The 12,704-nt window shown below is 37.5% G+C and overlaps 1 non-coding gene across 1 annotated transcript; it reads left to right on the top strand.

The window, feature by feature from the left end:
- Positions 1–11,593: 11,593 nt before the first annotated feature.
- On the top strand, positions 11,594–11,699 carry LOC113319796. The gene has a single exon (XR_003345788.1). It is a non-coding gene; the product is annotated as a small nucleolar RNA R71 (small nucleolar RNA).
- The last annotated feature ends 1,005 nt before the right edge of the window (positions 11,700–12,704 follow it).

Genomic DNA, 12,704 nt, shown 5'->3' with positions numbered 1-12,704 from the left:
CCTACTTGCTAAGTACGCGTACCAGTCCGCGTACCTCAAATTCCAGCAGAAATTTTTGGAATTAAAGTATGCGTACCCGTCCGCATACTTTACTGTCTTCGTTATTCAATAAAGCTTGTTTTGGCCACAACTTCTTCATCCGAACTCGAAATGACCTCATTATTTTTGCATTTTTTTTTGATCTTTAAATTCTCTTCAAGATGATGATGATAAATCCTTAATTTGAATGACTTAAGATCGGTCTTTGGCTCTTCTCTTGATTTTGAGTGTTTTGCTCATTTTCGTCGCACTTCTTCCACTTCTCTTGGACTTGGGCGCTTTGATTCTTGGAATACTTCTCTTCTAATATCTTTTCAGAAATTTGTAGCTCTTTTTTGGATGATTCACTTATTAGAGGCAAATAAGAGAAAACAATAGTAATAATACGAATACATGCAAGAACAATAACTAAAACAAGTATGGAATGGACACTAAAATCATATGAATTATGCACTTATCAAATTCCCCCACACTTAGATTTTTCTAGTCCTCGAGAAAACTAAAATAAACAAATCCTAAATACAACAACTCCTTCTCGTTGAGAAAATGGTTACACTTAGCATGTATAACAAGCCTTTAAACCCCTAGGTGTCCCTAGTGGACGAGTTATAGTCTCGTGAGGGTTTACAAGAGGTATACCCACAAAACTTACTCCAATTTCTCGCCTTGGAAGAACCACTAAGGATAGACACAAAGTAGAAAGCCAAAAATTATTAGCTCGCATATGTTCTTTAACTACAAACATCCCACATACATTCCAATCATCACACACAAGCAATTACTTAGTGTGACATTCAACCAGATTGCAAAACTCTACTAAGATAGTCATCGTACTTGTTGCAACGTTTGCCACAAAACTCGCATACTGAAATCACATGGATAGATAAGAAAATGGAAATAGAAAAGTGAAGTGTGCAAATGTTCACTAAAGTGAAAGATGTTACCCACAACACTTGTATGAATGTCGTCAAAGGATTCTTATTTATAACACAATATAGTTGAGAGAAGCACCCATTTAACTTGACCACATGATTAGATATTCTAAGCGCATGTTTCCTTTCAGGAAGTATGTGATAGTTGCCTTGGATCCTGCGCTCCACGCTTGTTTAGGCGACGGAGACAGGGACAACGTTTCACACATACTTCTATAAAAGTTTCAAGAACCTCATCAATAGTCTTTTGACTTTCTATATAATGATGATATGGTTTTTATTTTCATCGACTACATGATTAGTCCGCAATTCCGTAACTATCATTTATTAGTTGTCGATAAATGAAGAAGAGCCTTATATAAATGTGTTTTTTTTTCGGCTCACTCTCTATGAGTGTAAGTAATTGTCTATGGGACTTTTATATATTCAACCAATGACTACTTTGTACAACATCCATGGCAGTATCAGGATCCCACCAAATCACTTTAGAGAAACATATAACTGCAAAAATAAAAAGAAAGTGATTCAGTAATGATTAATTGTGGGGATAAATCTTTCAAACGACTACCATAACTTAGTTTTGCATTCAATTATGAACATATATATTTAAATATTGTAGAATGATAAAGTGGAACTCAATCTATAGCCGTAAGAACCGTTTCAACCTAAAAAGGTTTAGAGTGTCATCATAAATAGCTCATAATTAACTCCAAAAGATGAAGTTTCAAGAATGCAAGAAATCAAAGAGTATTATTATTATTATTATGTGTATATGGAAATAGTAGATACTAAATGCTCCACCACACTTAAACTCAACATTGTCCTCAATGTTCAAAACCGAAAATTCTGATTTCTGACATAACAACCCTGAAAAACTCAAAAACTTACCAATTTAGGGAACTAGGAAAAACATCCTAAACGAAAGTTGTTCGCCTACGTCTTTTCTATAATGTGTCAAAAGGAAACATTGTTTCGATAAATGGTCTGACTTTTATGGCCTCCGGACTGACTGACATGCAATTTGAAAAAGTTCTGGAAAATTCCTGAAACTCAAATGTCCAGGCCTATCGCTCCAACGTAACAGACTCCAAATTAATATTTTCTTTTTTGAAAATAAAGATGAGTCTGTCCTCTTTAAAAGTTGGGGTCAACCACTCAAATCTTACATCGTATGAAGTCTCGAGAGTTGTTTTTGTGACAAGTGTGCAGTCAGAATTTTCTGACGAGAATTCGTCAAAACTTTCATTATAGATATGGGACTTTGTAAAATCTAAGATGGGAATGGAAGATATGATATGAAAAACTAAGAAAATTAAAAACAAAAGGGATAGAGATACAAAACCGATGGGTTTCCTCTCATTTAGCGCTTAGTTTAATGTCCTCAGCCCGACTTGGCATCCCAAGTATGCTACTCCTCGAGAGGGAATGAATCCTGAAGTTCAATTACGTCTACATTCTCGGTAGGAAAGTTTTCGTAATATGGATTCAATCTATGGCCGTTGACTTTAAAAGTTGTCCCTGTAGTGAGATTAGTAACCTCAACTGCACCATAAGGAAAAACATTAGTAACAACAAACGGTCCACCCCATCGGGACCTTAGTTTTCTAGGAAATAACTTAAGACAAGAATTAAATAAAAAAACTTTTTGACCCACAACAAAACTCTTTCGAGAAATCATCTTGTCAAGGAAAAGTTTTGCCTTTTCCTTATATATACGAGAACTCTCGTAAGCATCATTACGTATCTCCTCTAGCTCGTTAAGTTGTAACTTCCTTTGTTTACCCGCATTGTCATAATCCATGTTGCACATCTTTATCGCGCAATATGCCTTGTGTTCAAGTTCAACCGGAAGATGACAAGATTTTCCATACACCGACCGATATGGAGACATACCAATAGGTGTTTTGTACGCCGTTCTATATGCCCAAAGTGCATCGTTAAGCCAATAAATCCAATCTTTCCTTGTAGTGTTCGCGGTTTTCTCAAGAACGGATTTAATCTTTCGATTCGAGATTTCGGCTTGCCCACTAGTTTGTGGGTGATACGGCGTACCAACCTTGTGTGTTATGTTGTACTTCTTGAGTAGAGCATGGAAGGATTTCTGAAAATGTGAACCTCCGTCACTGATAACCACTCTTGGTGTACCATGTCTAGAAAAAATATATTCTTTCACAAACTCACAAACAACTTGAGAATCATTAGTAGGGGTGGCTTTAGCTTCCACCCATTTCGAAACATAATCCACAACAAGAAGTCTATATAAAATTTTCCGTTAGAATTGAAAAAAGGACCCATAAAATCAATTCCCCACACATCAAATACTTCAACAACAAGAATTGGTGTGAGTGGCATTTGATTTCAAGCACCTAGATTGCCCGTTCTTTGACATCTATCACAAGATTTGAAAAAATATATGCATCCTCAAATAGGGTAGGCCAATAAAAACCACTTTCAAGTACTTTGAAAGCGATACGTTTAGAACCAAAGTGACCACCACATGCATAAGTATCACAAAAACTAAGAATCGATTGGAATTCAGAATTAGGTACGCACTTGCAGATGATTTGATCAGAACCGTATTTCCACAAGTAGGGCTCATCCCACACATACTGCTTGGCTATTTTCTTAAGCTTAAGCTTTTGAAAATTAGACATTGTACTAGGTACTTGTCTTGTTACCAAGTAGTTCACTATATCCGCGTACCAAGGTGTTGAGTCTTCAATTGAGAAAAGTTGTTCGTCTGGAAAACGATCTTGTAAAGGAAGTTCTTCTTCGGAAACAACAAGTCTACTAATATGATCCGCAACAGTATTTTCAACACCCCTTTTATCCTTTATTTCATAATCAAATTCTTGCAACAGTAGAATCCACCGTATTAGTCTTGGCTTAACTTCTTTCTTCTTTAGTAGGTACCTAAGTGCTGCGTGATCAGAATACACAACCACTTTTGAACCCACCAAATATGCTCTAAATTTTTCTAGTCCAAACACTATAGCCAAAAATTCTTTCTCCGTAGTGAAATAGTTGATTTGTGCATCGTTTAGGGTCCTAGATGCATAATGAATCACATGAGATAGCTTGTCTACTCTTTGACCCAAAATGGCTCCAACTGCATAGTCACTTGCATCACACATTAATTCAAATGACAAACTCCAGTCCGGTGACTTGATAATTGGTGCAGTCGTCAACAATTCTTTCAATTTATCAAAGGCATCTTTGCACTCCTTGTTGAAGTCAAAAATAACCTGTTTTTGCAATAATTTGCACATCGGCATTGAGATTTTGGAGAAATCCTTGATAAACCGCCTGTATAAACCTGCATGACCAAGAAACGAGCGAATTTCCCTCACCGAAGTGGGATATTGTAAGTTTCTTATTAAGTGTATCTTTGCTTTGTCAACTTCAAGCCCTCGAGAGGACACAATGTGACCGAGCACTATTCCATGGTTTACCATAAAGTGACATTTCTCCCAATTTAAAACAAGATTAGTGTTTATCCATCTTTTAAGCACAAGTTCAAGATTTTGTAAACAAATATCAAATCAATCACCATAAACACTAAAAGCATCCATAAATACCTCAATGATGCGTTCCGCATAGTCAGAAAATATACTAACCATACACCTCTGAAAAGTGGAAGGTGCATTGCAAAGACCAAACGACATCCGTCTATAGGCAAACGTACCAAAAGGACAAGTGAAAGTAGTCTTCTCTTGATCCTCTGGTGCAATAACAATCTGATTGCATCCCGAATAACCGTCCAAAAAGCAATAATGTGAATGTCCCGCTAACCTCTCTAACATCTGATCAATTAAAGGCAAAGGAAAGTGATCCTTTCGGGTTGCGGCATTAAGCTTTCTGTAGTCTATGCACACTCTCCACCATGTTTGAACTCTTGTAGGAACAAGTTCATCATCTTAATTTCTAACAACCGTGACACCTGCTTTCTTAGGTACCACCTGTACCGGGCTAACCCATTTGCTGTCAGAAATTGGGTAAATCACCCCCACACTTTGCAATTTGGAGATCTCTTTCTTCACGACCTCCATTATTGGGGGCTTAAGCCTACGCTGAGCATCACGTACAGGCTTAAAATCATCTTCCATTAGGATTCTATGCATGCACATGGATGGACTAATGCCTTTAATATCAGCAATTGTCCAACCAATAACCGTTTTGTGCTCTTTCAGAACCTTAAGTAGACGTTCTTCTTGTATTGGGGTGAGGTTCTTTGAAATAATCACCGAAAGTTCTTCTTTATCACCCAAGTAAGCGTACTTTAGGTGGTCTGGAAGCGGCTTCAGTTCTAGTTTCGGTGCCTGCACAATAGAACGTAAAGGAACCTCATTAATTATGGATAACGAAATATAAGAAATATTGCCCGTTTTTGCTTCTTATAGTGTTGTTAGGGCACCACACATCTCCACCAGTTCTTTAGTATCTCAATGTCCAGGTTTGACTGTCCATGAACTTCCAAATCAATGTTATTCCGTAGCACAACTTCAAGTTCATCTTCATTATTCAAATCAAACATTTGTTCTGCTAACGAACCAATAACATCAATGGAGAAAGCGGAGTGAACATCACTAGGATAGCGCATGGTTTCAAAAATATTGAACCATGTGATCTCCTTATCAAATTCCATAGTGAGTGCACCACTATCAACATCAATCTTCGCCTTTGCAGTTTTCATAAACGGTCTCCCAAGAAGTAACGAAGTAGATGAACAATTATCTCCATTGTGCATATCCACAATGTAGAAATCAACCGGAAAGATTAACTGATTCACTTGAACTAACACGTCCTCCACGACTCCCTTAGGATATATATTGGACTTGTTAGCCAATTGAATAGTAATCCTTGCCTCTTTTAAAGGTCCAAGATTCAAAGAATCATAAAAAACACTTATGGAAGCTCCCAAATCAAGCAAAGCACGCTCGAATCTTCGGTTACCAATAGTAACGGGAACTGTGAAACCACCAGGATCTTCACACTTTGTAGGCATCTTCTTAAGTAACATAGCTGTAACACTTTCTCCCACTTGAGTAATCTCATTAGCAATCAATCTATCCTTCCTTGTACACAAATCCTTCAAAACCTTGGCATACCTAGGTACGGTTTTGATGGCCTCAATAAATGGAATGTTGACGTGTATCTTGCTGAAAATATCCATGATCTCTTTGTCTTGAGCTTGCTTCTTCGACTTGGAAAAACGACTAGGAAAAGGAGGTGGTATGGTAAAAGTGGGAACTGTATCCTTAGGTTGGCCGTTTGTAGTTGGCTTTTCCTTTGAGACGGTTTCCTCTTGTACTTCCTCTTCGATGTCGTCACTAACCTCTTTTTGTTGATGTGGCTCTTCAGTTTGTCTCCACTTCTTAGTGTTACTGCATTGACGTGCTCTCTTGGGTTCACAAATGGTTGTGATGGGAATGTTGTCGACGTTTTTGACTTCATTAGATTCAAATCTGTAGCCAACTTCCCAATCTGAGTATGCAAATCTTTAATGGCACCATCGTTCTTTTGTTGATTTTTCATTACTGTTTCCTTAAGACCCTCATTAGAAGAAGCAAAACTCTGCATAGTTTTCAAGATGTTATTGAGCTTATTATCTACAGATGAATCTGTATTCTGTGCTTGATGTTGTTGTGGTTGCTGAAACTGATGTTGAAAACCACCATGTCTTGCATATGGATTAGGAGCTGCAGCTTGCTTATTAGCATAACTAAAATTAGGATGATCCTTCCAACCAGGATTATAAGTATTAGAATAAGGATCATACCTTGGCCTCTGATTAGGAAATATAACATTTACCTCGGCTTCATCTTCGTATGAAGGAATGATTACTGCTGCCATTCTTTGGACTACCTTCTCTATGTTGTTCATCCGTTGCTCTGATGTTGAAGTTTCTTCCATAATGCTAACTCTTCTGACATTTGAGTTATTTATGGTGTAAAATTGTTGAGCATTCGAAGCCATACTCTCGATCAAACTAGTTGCCTGCGAGATTGTCTTCTCAGTAAGTGAACCACCAGCAGCTGCATCAATAAAATTTCGTTGCTCTGGAAGTAATCCTTCGTAGAAATATTGAATGATGAGTGTTGGAGATATGTTGTGGTGAGGACAGCTTGCCACTAACTTTTTGTACCTATCCCAGTGTTCATAGAAAGACTCCCCAGTAATCTGGAGAACACCACTAATCTCTTTACGAACGGATGCTGCCTTAGAAGTAGTAAAATACTTCTCTAAAAATAGCTTTTTCATCTACTCCATGTTGTAATACTCCCTGGAGGAAGGTAGTATAACCATTCTTCCGCTAAATCTGTTAAAGAGAATTAGAAGGCTTGCAGCAATACTGTTTCATTGTCTTCGGTACTTTGCCTAAGACTTGTCATCTTCTGTTGAAATTTTCAAAGATGACGATTCAGATCTTCACGTGGAAGTCCCTTGAACTTTGGTAGATGATGAAGTAAGATCAAATTCATCTCCATTGGGTTAGTGATTGTAATGCACAGTGGTTGCGAATCTAAGCATGGAGATGTCAACTCTCCTAACTTCCTCTCTGAAGGTGAGGTGGTGGATTATTTGTACCGCCTACCATTTTTGATGTAGAAGGTTCTTCTTGCAACTGTGGACGTGCTTGAAGCACCGTTCTTTTGCGAGTTTGGATTCCGCACCTCTGTTATTCCCAGTCTTTAGGTGCCAGAGATTAAGTACCTGAACTTAAAAATCTAGAAAAACGAAATTAAAAACTAAAAAGAAAGTCTAAAAACAAGAATAAAACTAAGAAAAATAACAACTAAAGCTACCGACTACTCCTCGGCAATGGCGCCAAAATTTGATGGCGCCAAATTAATAATCTTATTTCCACACAATTAACTGGTAATATAATGGAAGTAAGGATCGTTCCCACGAAGAGCAGTGAGTATTAGTTGTCAAAGTGTCACAAAGGGGGGTCTTATTTTAGATTGTAAACAAAAAAAATAATCAAAGCAAATAAATATTGTATTGTAATCAATAGGGAGATATACGATTGAGGAATCCTTCTTCGTACATAAATCGTCAATGAGTTATTATAATCGCCTACTCGTCGTTAATCACAGATTATCACCAACCGTAGAATAATAGCTAGATCAGTGCTATCCCCTAAACTCCTTATATCACTGGATACGGAAGTTCTCGCCTACCAGATTATATTCAACGAACCACCAAGTAGTAGATCACTCAAGGTGTAATCCAATCGAATGCTTTATCTTTTGTGAATTTATAGGTTGATCCTAATAGTTACACTCTTAGATCAAGGTCCACTTTTTAGTGTTGTTTATACACACTATCGCTCCACAGAATCCCTCTGCAAGGTTGTGATGGGAATGTTGTGGTGAGGACAGCTTGCCACTAACTTTTTGTACCTATCCCAGTATTCATAGAGAGACTCCCCAGTAATCTGGAGAACACCACTAATCTCTTTACGAACGGATGTTGCCTTAGAAGAAGGAAAATACTTCTCTAAAAATAGCGTTTTCATCTCCGCCCATGTTGTAATACTGCCTGGAGGAAGGTAATACAACCATTCTTCCGCTGAATCTATTAAATAGAATTGTAAGGCTTGCAGCATTTCTGTATCACTGTCTTCGGTACTTTGCCTAAGACTTGTCATCTTTTGTTGAAATCGTCGAAGATGACGATTCAGATCTTCATCTGAAAGTCTCTTGAACTTTGGTAGATGATGAAGTAGATTCAACTTCAGCTCCACTGGGTTAGTGATTGTAATACACAGTGGTTGCGAATCTAAGCATGGAGATGTCAACTCTCGCAGCTTCCTCTCCTGAGGCGGAGGAGGTGGGGTTGCACCTTCTACCATCTCTTCTGTAAAGGGTTCCGTTTGTGGTTGTTAATGTGCTTGTAGTACTGTTCCCCTACGAGTTTGAATACCACACCTCTGGTAATACCAATCTTTCGGTTCCAGATATTAAGTACCTGAAAATAAAAATCTAGAAAACGAAATTAAAAGCTAACAAGAAATTCTAAAAACAATAATAAAACTAAAAGAAATAACAATTAAAGCTACCGATTGCTCCCCGGCAGCGGCGCCAAAATTTGATGCGTGTCGTAGGCTCAACAAATTAATAATCTTATTTCCACACAATTAACTGGTAATATAGTGGAAGTAAGAATCGTTCCCACGAAGAGCAGTGAGTTTTAGTTGTCAAAGTGCCACAAAGGGGGGTTTTGTTTTAGATTGCAATAAAGTAAATAAAAGTAATTGAGAATATTAAGTTGTAAGCAATAGAGAGATATATGATCGAGGAATCCTTCTTTGTTAATAAACCATCAATGAGTTAATATATTTACCTATTTGTCATTAATCATAGATTATCACCAACCGTAGAAAAGCAGCTAGAGCAGTGCTATTCTCTAAAGTCCTTTGGTCACTGGGTACCGAAGCGCTCGAATACCAGATTCTATTCATCCAAACCACCAAGTAGTAGCGACTCAAAGTGTAGCTTGGTCGAATGTTTTATGTTTTGTGACTTAGGTTGATCCTAGTAGTTAAACTCTTAGCGCAAGTTTCACTTTCTAGTGTTGTTTTTACACGTGATTGCTCCACATAATCCCTCTGTAAGGTTTCACGTTTTCTACTTGTGTAGGGGTTATTCAACAATTACACGGATATCCTAACCCTTTACTAGCTTTAGATTAATCAATAAACTGATTTAGTTGGCCACCTAGAACAATCAATCATAATATTTACTCATAGTAGAAACAAACGATAATCATATGAAGAAATCAAAATAGATTCATATATTAAATCAAATCAAGTTTAGAATTTAGAATTCATCCTCAATCAATAGGTCTTTACTACTCATGGATGTAGAAACATCCATGATATACATATAAGAAAAGTTTAGAGATATCGTTACGATTGAAAAACCGCTCTGAAACCCTAGCTTTCGCTCATTGTGATATTTCTCCTATCCAAGACTTATAATTTCTTGATCCCTTGATGTCATATCATTTTACATAACCTAACACCTTTTTATAGGTTTATATTGCTTGGTCTTCACGTATTTAGTTCGACCCGAAAACACGAAATAGCGACTCCAAATGTTCCCTTAGGCCTTCCAAGGTATTAATACACGTTTTCCTACTTGCTAAGTACGTGTACTAGTCCGCGTACCTCAAATTCCAGCAGAAATTTTCGGAATTAAAGTATGTGTACCCGTCCGCATACTATACTGTCTTCGGTATTCAATAAAAGCTTGTTTTGGCCACAACTTCTTCATCCGAACTCAGAATGACCTCATTCTTTTTGAATTCTTTTTATATTTCAATTATATTCAAGATGATGATGAGAAATCCTTAATTTGAATGAGTTAAGATCGGTCTTTGGCCCTTCTCTTGATTTTGAGCGTTTGCTCCTTTTCGTCGCACTTCTTCCACTTCTCTTGGACTTGGGCGCTTTAATTCTTGGAATACTTCTCTTCTAAGATCTTTTAAGCACTTTGTAGATCCTTGTTGGATGATTCACCTATTTGATACAAATAAGAGAAAACAATAGTAATAACACGAATACATGCAAGAATAATAGCTAAAACAAGTATGGAATGGACACTAAAATCATATGAATTATGCACTTATCACATATCCACAATGTATAAATCAACCGGAAAGATTAACTGATTCACTTGAACTAAATGGAATGTTGATTTGTATCTTGCTGAAAATGTCATTGATTTCCTTATCTAGAGCTTGCTTCTTTGACTTGGCAAAACGACTAGGGAAAGGAGGTGGTTTGGTAAAAGTGAGGATCGTATCCTTAGGTTGGCCAGTTGACATTGTCTTTTCCTTTGGTACGGTTTCCGCCTCTACTTCCTTTTCGACGTCATTACTAACCTCTTCTTGTTGTGGACCTTCAACTTGTTTCCCACTTCTTAAATTATTGCATTAACGTGCTCTCTGGGGTTCACAAAAGGCTAAGAAGGTAGTTTTCCAGATGCTTGCTCTTCTAACTTGCCTACGGACGTGGCTAATTGACCCATTTGTGTCTGAATGTCTTTTATTTCCATATCCTTTTTCTGCAGAATTGCATGTTGCCGCTGAGCATTTGCATTATCTCCTCTAAACTAGTAATTTGAGTTTGTTGTTGAGGCTAAGGTGGAGGTTGTGGTCGGAACTGTGGTCGTTGAAAACCAGTCTGTGTCCTATAAGGATTAGGAGATGCAGCTTGCTGATTTGCATAGCTGAAATTTGGGTGATCTTTCCAACCTGGATTATAAGTATTAGAATACAGATCAGACCTTTGCCTTTGATTAGGAAATAAAGCATTCACCTCATCCTCCTCTTCGTATGGTGGAGTGACTACAAAAGTTATACGATGAATTGCCTTTTCAATGGTGCTTAACTGGTGCTTTGTATTTGGAGATTCTCCCATCTCGTTAATTCTTCTAACATTTGAGTCGTGCCTTGTATAAAATTTTTGCGCATTTGAGGCCATACTCTCAATCAAACTAGTTGCTTGCGAGATTGTCTTCTCAGTGATTGAACCAACGACTGCTGCATCAATCAAATTCCTCTGTTGTGGGAGTAATCCTTCGTAAAAGTATTGAATAATGAGTGATGAGGATATGTTATGGTGAGGGCAACTTGCCATCAACCTCTTGTATCTCTCCCAGTATTCATAAAGAGATTCTCCAGTAATCTGTAGAATGCCACTAATCTCTTTACGAGCAACGGCCGCTTTATAAGCTGGAAAATACTTCTCCAGAAATAGATTTTTCATCTCAGTCCATGTTGTAACACTCACTGGAGGAAGATAATACAACCATTCTTCTGCTAAGTCTGTCAATGAGAACGGAAAGGTTTGTAGCATGTCATCGTGTTCTGGAACTGCTGAAGATGTCGATTTGGATTTTCATCTGGATGTCCCTTAACTTTGGTAGATGATGAAGAAGATTCGACTTCAGCTCCACTGGGTTAGTGATTGTAATGTACAGTGGTTCCGAATCTAAGCATGGAGATGTCAACTCTCCTAACTTCCTCTCCGGAGGTGGAGGATCTCTCTCGTCGTCTGTATTAACCATCTCTTCTGTAGAAGGTTCTTGTTGTGCTTGTTGATGTGCTTGTAACACTATTCCTTTACGGGTTTGAATTCTGCACCTCTGGTAATGCCAGTCTTTCGGTGCCAGAGATTATGTACCTGAAACCACAAATCTAGAAAAAAATATTAAAAAAAAACAAATAAATAAAAAATCTAAAGTAAAAGAAATAACAACTAAAACTACCGACTGCTCCCCGGCAGCGGCCCAAAATTTGATGGTTGTCGTAAGTGCAATCAAATTAATAGTATTATTTACACACAATTAACTTGTAATATAATGGAAGCAAGGATCGTTCCTACGAAGAGGAGTGAGTTTTAGTTTTCAAAGTGTCACAAAGGGGGGTTGTGTTTTAGATTTTAAGCAAAATAAAATAAAGTAATTGGGAATATTAAGTTGTAAGCAATAAAGAGAGATATGATCAAGGAATTCTTCTTCGTTAATAAACCGTCAATGAGTTATTATATTTTCTACTCGTCGTTAATCATAGATTATCACCAATCGTGGAATAACAACTAGCTCAGTGTTATTCCCTAAATTCCTTTGATCACTGAGTACGGAAGCTCTCCAATACCAGATTCTATTCGTCTAAACCACCTAGTAGTAGCTCACTCAAGGTGTAATTTGGTCGAATGCTTTA

The sequence above is a fragment of the Papaver somniferum genome, chromosome 10, assembly GCF_003573695.1.
Source record: "Papaver somniferum cultivar HN1 chromosome 10, ASM357369v1, whole genome shotgun sequence".
NCBI classification, from domain to species: domain Eukaryota; kingdom Viridiplantae; phylum Streptophyta; class Magnoliopsida; order Ranunculales; family Papaveraceae; genus Papaver; species Papaver somniferum.
This window is presented reverse-complemented; position numbering and strand designations above follow the sequence as displayed.